A 12,450-nucleotide genomic window follows, 5' to 3' on the forward strand; every position below is an offset into this window, starting at 1 on the left:
ACCAAAGGAGCAAGGTAGCGTTGCAGCTTTCATAGTTGCTATTGTGAGTAGTCTTGGGCAGCTGACAGAAAAACCCCCAAAACGTTTCTCTGGGTGTTTGGGGGCTTTTTTTTGTTTATTTGTTTGTTGGGGTTTTTTTGTTTGGTTGTTTTTTTGGGGTTTTTTGCTTGTTTTTTCTAATTGGGTTTTGTTTGTTTGGGGTTTTTTTGAGTTGTCCATACAGTGATGAGGTCTAGGTTATTTTGATTTTAAACCTAGAAATAAATGAAGCAAGGCTTTGAAGTACATGCAGATAGGGATGTATTTTGTGGCTGTGTGAGAATGTGGGGCCTTCATTACAGACGGGAAGCTCACTGCATCAGCAATCCTTTCTTTTCCTCCCCTTTCCTTTATGCCATCTGTCAGACAAATTAATCTTATGTTATAGATGGAGAGCGCTCACTTTTTTGTTCCCTCACAGTTTATATTCCCAGCTTATATTCTTTTTTTTTTGCTATATTTTAAGAATTACGCCTGTGTAGATAGTGTTTTCTTGTGTGTTTAAAAACTGACAGAGTGTAGGATCAAATGAAAATGCTTGCAGCAGCATTGCATTGTAATCTTGCTAGTGTTTGCTGCCTGTCTCTTGTAATACACAGTTGTTGGTAGCCTGCCAGGTAACACATGAAAGAGATGCTGGTCAGGCCAATCAGTAGCATCTACAGATGGGGATGAAAACAGATGTGGGGACAAGGTTGATATCCTTATGGATTGCTTGATCTGTTTGGAAAAAGACTTAAAGTTTCGATGTATTGTCTGAACCTCAGACATGAGATTTAACTCTATATAGTCCATGTTTGTTATAACCAGAAATTAGGAGAGGGGAACAAATAATGGAAGGATGAAAAAAACAAGTTTACATTCCTCACATAAAGCTAAGTAACACAGAGTGATACTAGGTGTAGAACAAACTTACTTTCTCCTGCTTCTTCAAAGAGTGTTAAGCAGTAGCAGGATGACATTGTGATGGCATTTAAAATTTGCTCAAGTCTTTTACTAACTTACTAATGCAAAATTCTGATTTTTTGCTGTAAGTTCAGTAGTGGTGTTGTTAACACAGGAATCCACTGTAATGAAGTGATTGGTTCCATTTTGCCTAAGAGGTGGAGAGTTTCTTGTTCAGGTTCTGGATTTCAGCAGATCTCTGTAAGGATAGCTTTGCATAGAGCCAAACTTGCATCGGAGGCATGTTACTGTGCTTGTTTATTCCAGATAGTATGTAACCCAAGGTCCTCCTGTAGTTTTATAGTCAGGTATGGATATGTGAGATACATAATGTCAGACAATCTGGTTACAAGGTGGCTCTGGGTAGGTCAGTGTCATTTGTCAGGCAATGATGAGATGCTCTTTGATGAAATCATGCCTTAACACCTGAGGTTCCACTCAAATAGCTGCCCAGTTTGCTGCTTTTCTGTGTTTCTTTATTCAGAAAAGAACCACTCCTCTCCGTTTTCCACCTGAGTGAATACATGTTAAAATCATGACTTCAGCACTGTTACATGGATTCATGCAATTCACCTTTGTGTCAGGTACTATGGCAGTGATGTTGCACAACAGAAAACACAAATTAGGGTATGCAAGACCATTGCCTAATGTTCAATATCATTAAATAAAAAACTGTACCACGCAGCAGAGTTGCTCAACAAATGATGCCATGCAGTAGCATTACACAAGGAGTCGGACAGAAACACTACTACACAGCAAAATTACACAACAAAAGGTGAAGAAATTGTATTCCCACTACTACTCCTACACAAACCCTTCTCATTCATATAAACCTGAATGTGCTCATTATTCTCTCCAGTTCTCACTTCCGTTTTTTTATTGGACACCCAAGTCTGCCTCTAGTCCTATTCTCAGTCTTCAGCAGGATTGTCCTGCTGGCAGGTGTTTTCTAATGAGGCTTGAACTGTGCCAGAGCATCTTCCAGGGTCTGTTGCTGCTTTATTTTTGTGCTGTGAAGATCTGGTCTTTTTTGCTTCATGCTGTTTGAAAAGCAGCCAACCTTTCATGAGACCAAAAAGATCCCCAAAAGACTAAGTATATGTTGAGCCTCACTGGATTCTTGCTGTTTGTTTTTTTTGTTTAGTTGGTTTTTAAGCGGTCACCTGTTCTTAGCCTTCACTGTGGTATCTAGAGTAGTTTGTTTGTGGTTTTCTTTTGCTGTTTAAGTCATGTTTGGGAATAACAGTGTTCTGTGACTTTCCCCCATATGCAGTATCAGATACATTTTCAGACTTAGCTTGATGGTTTTGCTTGTTAATTTGTGGGAAAATTACTTTTTTTTCTTTTTGTACTTTCCTTCCTTGATTGTCATGTCTTTTATGACAGCCTAAAATCCATTGCAACTGTATATTCACATAAAAAGACTGAAGGAGATGATTAAACATCAAGTAGCTAGAAAGGACAAAAACATGGTCTTAGCAGTCACCAGGAGAAAAAGGAAAGGTGGTCAGTAGAACAGTTACTATCAGGAATGATGATCTAGGAATTCTATGCCATTATTTCAGTGAGTGCATGGGAATGGTTATGTGTAATAGGTAGGGCAGGGTTTCCTTCTTTCTGTCAGCGCAGGTAGCCGGTTGGGGTTAGATCTATCAAGAGGGATTAAGGGTATGATTAGATGACTGAGCAAGTGACTTAAAGGGAGGTTCCAGGCTGAGTCCAGGGGAACTATTAAGATAAATAGCTCGGGACACAATCCAGGAAAGAAGAATGTGGAAATCTCAAAACATGAGCGAAGAGACCATTGGCAACTGGGGAGGGGAACAGGAGATTCATGACTTGAAAAGGAGATTTGTAGCTTGTAAGGGAGATTTGTAATTTATTTTAGAGGAACTAGTTCATTTGCATATGTTAAGCTAAAGAACAGAAGGCTTTACTAACTGTGGGTGAGAATGATTTTCTTTGAGCTTAAAGTCAAAAGGAGGCAATGCTGTCCCAGACCACGTGGGACTGCTTTGGAACAGCAACTATTTACAGCTGTTGCAGTTAATAAGATTACAGGCTTCTGCCATCAGGAGGAAAGGGGAGAAAGATGCAAACTTTCACTTTAGTGATAGGATGGGCTTCAAAGTAGCATCTTGTTCACAAGAAGTATCAACAGTAGCTATAATCATTTGGGTCAGAAGTGTAAGGCAGTGAGGATGAGAAACAAAAGAAACTTGGAGGTGCTTGTGTTAAAAGTGAACCAGTAGAGCAGCTTCCATGGGAACTCAAACTGCCATACAAACATCTGCCACGAATACCTTGAGATCAAGTTAAGAATGCTCAAGAGGCTCAGGTTCAGTTTAATTTTCAGTCCAGGGATCAGAATTGGAAGAAAACAAGTTTCTTTTTCCTTTCTTCTTTTGCCCATGAGGAAACCAAGTGTGGTAAAAAAATCCTGACTGCTTCTGCTTGAGGAAAGTTTCTTGGGGTGGTAGGCAAAACAGTCTGAGTGGAAGTAATGATGTTGTTGCATTTGAGGATTTGTGCCCAAACTGGAGGCAAGTAGATTCCCAATGGAGGTTCTTCAGAGGGTGATGATGGGGAGAGACAATGAAGTGTAAGGTGAAGGTTTGTGAATCTTGTATAACAGAAACAAAGCAGAATATGTTCAGAAGCTTTCAGAGGGCTGACTGAGCATCAGAATTGGAGATTGGACAGAACACTTGTCATGCAGATACAATTTTCTTCTCAAGGGAGCAGTTCTGTCAATCTGTGACTGGGTAAAACACAACGACTGGACAAGGGAAAAGACAACAGACACTGTAGAAGCCAGTAGCATTGAATTTGGCTGTCTTGTGGTGAAAACACAAAGGAAAACTGGTGGCAAAAGTAAAGCATATTAAAGGCTAGGTTATTTGAATCTGCTGTCAACCAAACTGAGCAATAGAAGTATCCCAGATGATTTGAAGTGTTTCATTAAGCACCACATTTAACTGCCTGTAAGTGGAGGGAGGGACTTTATTAGTGAAGAAGAAAACAGCTGTTGGTATTGAAGACAATTTACTGAGTGTTTGAGGGAAATTCCACCCACGTTTCATTACCAGAAGATTTAATCAGGTTGCAGAATTCAAAAGACGGATAATTGAAACAAAACAGATACTAAACACCTTTGGAAATGTCTGCTTAGATGTTTTGAATCACTAAGTTTCAAGAACTTGTGCCTGAGGGAGTCACTTGGAGCAAAGCTGATATTGTGGATGGGGAGCTGAGTTCTTAAGTGGAAGACTTCCCTTTCCTAAAATAAAGGAGGAAGAGTTGCAGGTGTTCCACTGCAACTCTCAGTTCCAGTAAAAGGAAAGCCTTCAAAGAGTATCGTCAAGAATGTGTTACAAACTTCTGTTAAAACACTCGCTAGCAGGTTCCAGATACAAAGCTAAATGTTTGGGAAATCATCATGAACATAAATGGACTTCTGAAAATGCCCTTTAACACTGCATGCATAGCACATCTTAATCTTTGTAGGAAATGGGGTATCTGTTAAAGCACATCCTATGGAAAAGCTTGGGCAGCTGCTTTATGCAGAATTTAACCAGGCTGGTTGCATGAGCTTAGTACCTGCTGCAGAAGGCCAAATGGATGTATGTTTAAAATGGCAGCACAACCTAAATTACTCTTGTGGAGTCGTTGGCTCATATTTCCCAGCTAAGACTGCGTGACATTAGTGGGGTGCAAATCAGCATGTGGTCCTGGAGCCACATACTGAAATGAAGGGTGAAGAATTCTTGACCAGCTGAACTATCAGTGGTGTGAACCAGATGCAGTCATCCTTGGGACTACTCTGGATATGTAAATTAATGGAGCCTAGTGGTTTAAGTGGAAGAGAATACACAGAAAAGATTAAGAGAGCACTTAGATCAAAGATGAATGAATTAAAAGCCTTCAAGCAAATATGGAGAGAACTTTGGGAGGAAAAAATTGCTGGAGCTGAAGACTGAAGGTGGTGGGTAAAAGGCTGTGTTGTATACTTAAAAGAGTGTTTTAAGGTAAATTGGGCCAAACATGAATGGCCTCAAAAATTGGGGCTAAATGAGAGTTCGTTTAGCTCAAAAGAATTTTACATTTAAAAAAAAAATATATATATCTTTGGCTTTTAAAGAGTTGGTATGAATAGAGTGTGTCTGGAGCGCAGAAGCTGGAAATGCATGCTATTACAGGCAGATCTGATCTGTGAGGTAGGACTCCTGTGGCTAGTAAGCTGTTAGGTGGCAGGGCTATGCTTTCTCAGGCTGTTTGAAAACGAAACTGAGTTCCTAAGGGGCTCTTGTGTGTGTGACTGAGCGACTTCTTTAGCAAGATGTAGGTGGGGGAGACCTACTTTCTGGATCTTGCTTAGTAACAAGTAGGTACAACCATGCTCAATTCAGGTGCTGCTGAGCATATGGACTTTCGTCATCCTGTGGCATTTTAAGGATATAGATGAAGGCAGCTCTGAAGTTCAAGTCTGCTGAGATATAGGTGTCACCTCTGTCGCAGTTTTCAGAACTGCACCCTAGACTCTAGGTAATGCAGCAAGTGGTTCCAAGGCAAGCCTGGAGACAGATTAAGTGCAATGTGTTTAATACTAACTCTCATTGTGTGTGCTTGGCTCTCAAGATAACATTAGCTAGTTTACCTTCCTTTCATGAAGGGGAATAAGCTACCTCGATTTGGCTTTCATTTGATGCAAAGTAATGGTATGCCTGTGACTCTTAACTGCTCTTGGTTGTATCAGGTTAACTCACGTGCCTGCAATTCAGCTCTTTATGTACTTGAACAATTTCAGTGGTTTGATCCTTAACTCCTCCCCTAGAATGTCCTCTCTCTCCGTGGCATTTCTGTTTGTACCATGAGATTCTTTCCTAGTTTCACTCCATACAGCTACCTCCTGCACGTCATCGCCTGCTCCAGTGTAATCATGGACTCTGGCTATTTTGTTTCCTTCCATCATATTTCCTATTCTTCTTGCCTCTTTCTGCAGAATCTCAAAAATGTCATCTTTCAGCTCTTATGTATGTTAAGCTTCAGCTGGCATACTTGGCCATGCTGGTTTTCTTTTTTGTTACTCTTTTTTTGTTTGCTTATCATGCCCTTCTTCCTCCCCCCCAGTTACAGCAAAAGGAGAGAGTATTTTACTGCTTTCTAAATGCTTACAGAATGTTGCTCAAGGACAGAAATTTATAACCCATGTCTTTAACTTTTTCTGTTGAGTCAGTAAATCTTATCTGTCTAGACGAGATTTGGTGCCCTTCTATTCCTCAAGCATTGTGGTAACACATTGTTTTTAAATGATTTAAGATATTCAAAAGGAAAAAGAGGAAATACAGCTGCTGAACTGAATAACCAGTGAATAGGAGAATTCATATTTTTGGAGTCTGCATTTAGTATTCGGTGGTTTGCCAGAAACAGATGTGCCCAATGGGAATACTGACACGCAGAGTACCCCAAAATGTTTTCATATTTAGGTTAGATATTCTTGTTTCAGTGATGCATGAACTTCTGATCAGGAGTGAGAAACTGTATTGCAGAAACTATGAGAGGAGCTTAGACTTGGGGACCATGTGTTACCATGAAGGTGATAGAGTTACAGATGTTGAAACTTAGTTGTAGCAGTCACTACACATTATCTAGCAACCAAACTGATGGGTTTGCTGCTGGATACTTGGTGAGTGAAAGATTCAGACACTGGTAATACTTCTGGTCATCTTTACATCTAAAAACATTTTCTCATTCAGTTCATGTTTTGAAAATTAACATTTCAAAATTAATCGCTTTTTTCTTGGTGTTTATTTTCTCCTCTCCTACCCCCTGATTTGTCATTTTTTTTTCTGATGTCAAAGGCATGTTGAGGAACTAAGTTCTAAATGTTTTGTAATGCTGTTTTTCTTTGGAGTCTTTGACGCATAGCCATATTAGGCAAACAGGACCTAATGCACTTACAACTGTAAATTTTACTTCTGCCTCTGAACTTTGGTGATAAGGCCTGAAATATTTCAATAACTCCTTTTGTAGTTTGCTCACAACAGAATTCCTGCCTCTGTAAAACCAAATTCATGTGCTGATATAAACAGGAAAATCTGTGCAGCTTCTTGCAGATGCTCTCTGGTAGTTTTCTGGTATTTACTTAGATTTCACTTCCCATTCCTGCATTTCTTACCTGTTCAGTTGTTGCATCTAGGAGTCCATCTGCAACCCCACACCATTCAGTGTTACATGAGCAACAGTAGAAGTTGTTTACATCTGCTATGTAGCCAAACATGAGAATCCTTCTGCTCTATGAGCAAGGCACATATCAGCGCTGAACTTACTTACTGTCCCATGTATGCAGACTATGTAATATGTCTCTATGCATTGTATAAGGCCTTGCAGAGTTGCTATTAACCTGTCCTTAATAACCCTTCATGATTTTCAAGGGTGCCAGCTTTTAAGTGAGAGAATCTAATTTTAAAAACTCTCTATGGGAAGGATTTGTTCTATGGTCATCCTCTTCAGCTTTGTAACCCCCTGAATCCTACTAGATGGGTCCATAGTCTACTCTCTTATTGCAACATCAAATATGCATACATCCTCTGTTTGTATTACTGCTTGTTGATACCCCTGCAGCTGTTTCCATAGAGCAAAAAACCCACCGCTCTTGTATGAAGTGATGGCATCTCCTATATGAGCTCTGAGTTTTGGCTAAGACTAGAGGACTGGATAAAAGTTTCAATAAAGAAAACATTATAGAAGGAAAGCTTACAGTGATGCATAAGATCCACTCTATATTAGAAATACAGAGTGGCTGGAGCATACAGTTCATAGCTCATAAAACTACATCCTCTGGGTTGGTTGTTTTTTTTTTCCATCAGTTTTCTTCTGCTTTCTTAAATCTTTCAAGTTAAAGCCAGGCAAGCATCGCTGCACTGGGAAAGTACCTCGCCTTCGTGATGCTCGGGAGAACAAGGTTTGACAAATAGAAGAGTTCTCCTATGCCTCCAGGGCTTATTATCTTGCAAATCTTGTGTAAATTTCAGTGAGGGTCATGCTTTTACTTCTCCTTGAAGCACGGTGTTGGCACTATGCTCACAAGTAATCACAATCAGCAGGGAGATAAATAAAAAATAATGTAACTAAGGCACTCTTTTGTACTTGAGAGTCATGAAACTTGATGGTGAATTGATACGAATCATGAACTTCACAAGAATTCCGTTGTTGTCCGTGTCTTGAAACAAGTGAACAATTTCTGTGTGCAGGCACAAAGACAGTATGGTTTCAGTGACTGAATGATGACAGTCCTGAGAAAACTTAGTGTGCATTAAGGGAAGCTTAATGGTGCTTGCTTTGTAGATTGCACTAGATAGTAAGGTTTCTGAGTTGGGTTACAGGCGTCACTGTCCGTGTCTGCCAGAAGGCTGCAGGCTTTGCCAGGTATAATAGGTGAGATAGGGAGTGTCCAGTGTATGCTGTTTTCTCACCTTTGTGTCCCAGTCCTATTGCTTTCTTGCAACAGCCTTTATGCACAGTCCCACCTAGGAGAATATAGACAATTCTCTGATTGACAGAGAAGTGAGGCTATGGTGTGGTATTCTATTTTGTGTGCTAGCTTAAATCCTCTATCAGAGGATTTCATTTTAAGAAACTTGATAGCCTAAAATAATTGAGAATTAGAATGCAGTATTTGCAATGAATAGTCACTCTCAAAGTAGACAAGTTAATTCAAGCACTGGAATCTTCTTAAAAGAATCATTTGGTTTGAGTCTTACAAACTCACTAGGTTTGTGATAAATAAGTGAATTAAAGTATAGGCATTCAGTTCACAGAGATGTGCCCTCTCAATTTTGACTCTACAGTGGTACTTCTTGAAGTCCTCAATCTCAAATTGCACAGCCCAGGTAGTTGTATGCTGTTTATGGTTTCATAGATTAATAGAATCATTTGGGTGGGAAGGGACCTTAAAAATCATCCAGTTCCAACCTCCCTGCCATGTATAGAGACACCTTCCACTAGGCCAGGTTGCAGAAGACCTCATCCAGCCTGGCCTTGAACACTTGTAGGGAGAGGGCATCCACAGCCTGCCTGGGCAACCTGTGCCAGTGTCTCACCACTCTTACTACAAGAAAATTCTTTCTGATATGCAGTCTAAATCTGCCCTTCTCAAGCTTCAGTCCCTTCCCTCTCCTATCACTACAGGCGCTTACAAAAGTCCCTTCCCAGTTTTCTTGTAGGCCTGCTTCAGGTTCTGGAAGGCTGCTATGAGGTCTCCCTTAAGCCTTCTCCAGGCAGAACAGCCTCGTGTTTCAGCTCTTGTTGTTCCATTTGTACATTCTGAGGCTTTAGTTAGTCAAGTACTAAGCCTTTTTCTTGGAATCTCTGCAAGCTGGTAGCCGGATTTGTACTTTCAAGTGATTCTGATGCATTGCTCCATTTAGTTTAAAATCCTAGGCTATAATCAAAGGGATACTCATTTGAGTTTGAGCTGGGCCAGTCTGCAGTGGTGGTATAGCCACAGTGAAGCTCATATTGTCAATACTTACAGTATTTCAAACACAGAAAGAGAAGGATGTTGTATAGAATCATAGAATTGTTTCTGTTGCAAAAGAGTCCAACAGTCATTGAATCCAACTGTCAACCCAAGACCACCATGGCCATTAAACCACCTCCTGAAGTGAATATTAAACTGTGACCGGAAAGATGTGGAGAAAGGGAGCTGGAGGGAGGGAAGGTGCTGAAACACTGCAAAGCTATTTACGAGGAATCCTTTGTAAGTGTTTTAAGTATGCAAAGTTATACAAGAAAACGTGCGAGAAGCCCCTCAGTTGCAGTGCTAGTGGAGCTGCTAACAAGATGTGTGAAAACATGAGATCGTTACTGTTCTGTGAACAGTAGTCCAATTAGATACTACTGGTTTGCCTTCCCTGTATTGTGGAAGTAAATTTTAGCTCATCTAAGGAGATCTGGGGCTTTGAGAGGACTTCTTGTTGAACAGCATGATCCTCAGAGAGTTCTCACTGTTTAACCACTTTAAACAGTCACCATCATTCCTGTGGTGTCTTCAGAGATGTAACTGGACAGATGGATGTGCTGGATTGGCACTGTAAGTGTCTTTGCGCTGAGAATAGCATCAGTAGCTATTAATAACTTCAAAAGGCTCTCCAGATAAATTAGTGAGTAGTGACCTTATAGCTAAGGAACACATAAGCAGTTAAAGTGGAAATACAAAGTAACAATTCGGAATCTAATATGAATGCATGGAATTTTGAGTCATGTATTTTAGTTATGTAGTACCTCCTCTAAAACTAATATTAAAATTAGAGATAGTCACCACTGTACTGTTTGGGGATTCCCCTAATAAATTTAGGAGCAACCATGCATTCGCTTATCTTCAAAGTGTGCATTTCTTGAGGAAAGAGGAAGGAAAACCAGGAAGACCATAGGCTCGGTAATATGCAGGGAATCTAAGTGCCCCAAATTCTCCCTAAAGGACATGCTGAACCGCATGTAACAGAAGCATTTGCATGTTGAAATACTTACAGTATGTTTCACAGGCGTTTCTCGTGACTTCTGACTTCTGTATCGCCATCAGTGCAGCCTCAGAAGAAATTTGTCTTGTAAGTTCATGATGTCCTCTTTGGACATTACCAGGTAGGATATTGTGTTCTTTTCAGTGGTTGTACTCTTGTTCTTGCTTTGGAAGGAGAAAGCAGATGTTGTCAGTTTCCCTGTGAATCGCTCCAGGTAAAGAGTTACATCTTGTAAGTATAGATGCTCCAGGTCAATTTAGATTACTTATATATGTGTGTGTGTGTGTATGTAGATATTTCTTGTCTTCGTGGTGTGAAACTCTAAAATCTATAGACACAAAATGACAGGAAAACTTTGTGTATATAAACATTTCATATTCTTTCCTTACGTAACTGTATTTTCCCTTTGGCCATGTGTTAGCAGTTACCTTATTCTGCTACAGATTCACCTTTGCAACAGAGTGCAACTTTATGTGTTGTAAACCTTCTTCCAGCTTACAAAAAAGGCACTGTACTACAGACTGTGCCTTCACAACAGACAGTAATTTTTGCGATCAAATTAGAATCTAAGTCTTAGGCTTTGAAAGGCAAACACATTAATCCCCTGAAAGATTCAGTCAGCCTCTGTCAATTCCAATCAGGCAAAGGCACTGGTCATTTTGCTTCGAAGCAGTCGGAGGGATTTTTTAATTCAGGGAGCTGGCCTTTTTATTTCAAGCTTTTTTCATCCTTCGGGTAATAATGTAGCTATTGCATGTGAAGTGCTGATATAGTCCTTTAAGCTAACACAGTTCTCTGTAATTTGCAGAAATCATTGATGGTCATGAGGACCAGCTAGTAAGTAGGACACAAAATTATGCCAATTTTACTTGGGACGGAGAAGGGTGTTGGAGTAGCTTGGGAAGTTTGTCACTTGAGGGAGTGGATTTATCTTGATTTGAAAGAGGGAGTCCGAAAAGAGCTCTGGGACAAGTGTCTACATGTGAGTGTGTTGTCTGCATGTAAAATGGGCGAGCAGGCTTGCCTGATCAACTGAAATCAGACTGATTTTGAATGCCTGCTGTGCAAAAGAGTGGCGCTTGGATTTAAACCTGAGTAAGTTACTTTGCATTATCTGGGCCGTGAGTGCTTTTTTAAACCCAGAAAGTTGAGGGATGACTGGTAACATCTTTTCTGATGCCACTGCATTAGTGAAAAATGATTATATGCAGAATCTCCTAAGTGCCCTTAAAATGAATGCATAGTGGTGTTCTTAGCACAGTAGGACATAGAACCAATTTTTAAACTATTTCTGTGCTTCTGCTTGGCCAGGTTGTATTCCAGAACTGAATCGCCTATAGTATTCCCTCTCTTACAGGCATTTTGTGTTCAGGTGTAACTGAATGCCCTAGGAGAGGTCAGGCCCACAGAATCCTCATGAGGTAGATGCCTTAGGCAGTGGCTTCTGCGGTCTGTATTGCTAAACTATGATTTTCTTGCAAATGTTTTAAAGCTTGTCAGATGTGGTGGCTCACTGTCCAAAAAACCCTGTTCAGGGGGAAAGTAGCAGGTTGAAAGCATAGTGCAGGCATAAAAGCATAATGGCAGCTGCCCAGGTGCTCTTATGTTGTTTCTGAGTTAATTAACTATCTCTATTTTCTCCACTTATGTTCTTAATTTTGCAGTATCTGTGGCAAGTGAGTGAATGAATTGTTCACGGTGCTGATGAAGCATATGCCAAACCCCACTTGTAGGTGGGCTCTCTTAAAAGTTGCCCTTTTGTCCTTCCTTTCTTTCCTCTAATTCATCTTCATTCTTCTAGAAGTCTTTGTCTTCTGTCACAAAAAGAGATTTGGAGTAAATTGTGTTTTCCCATTTTCAGAAGTGGGTGGTACTGTTCATTTCCTGAGTAATATTTTCACGTTTGTTACTTGTCTGTCTGTTTGGAGTGGTTTGGTTTGGTTTT

The 12,450-nt window shown here is 40.2% G+C and overlaps 1 protein-coding gene across 3 annotated transcripts in view; it reads left to right on the top strand.

Moving 5' to 3' along the window:
• The window catches only part of ELOVL4 (ELOVL fatty acid elongase 4), a 53,109-nt gene that overhangs the window by 1,252 nt on the left and 39,407 nt on the right, over window positions 1-12,450 (top strand). The window lies entirely within an intron of this gene.

This window comes from Pogoniulus pusillus, chromosome 31 (genome assembly GCF_015220805.1).
Source record: "Pogoniulus pusillus isolate bPogPus1 chromosome 31, bPogPus1.pri, whole genome shotgun sequence".
In the NCBI taxonomy this organism is placed as follows: Eukaryota; Metazoa; Chordata; class Aves; order Piciformes; family Lybiidae; genus Pogoniulus; species Pogoniulus pusillus.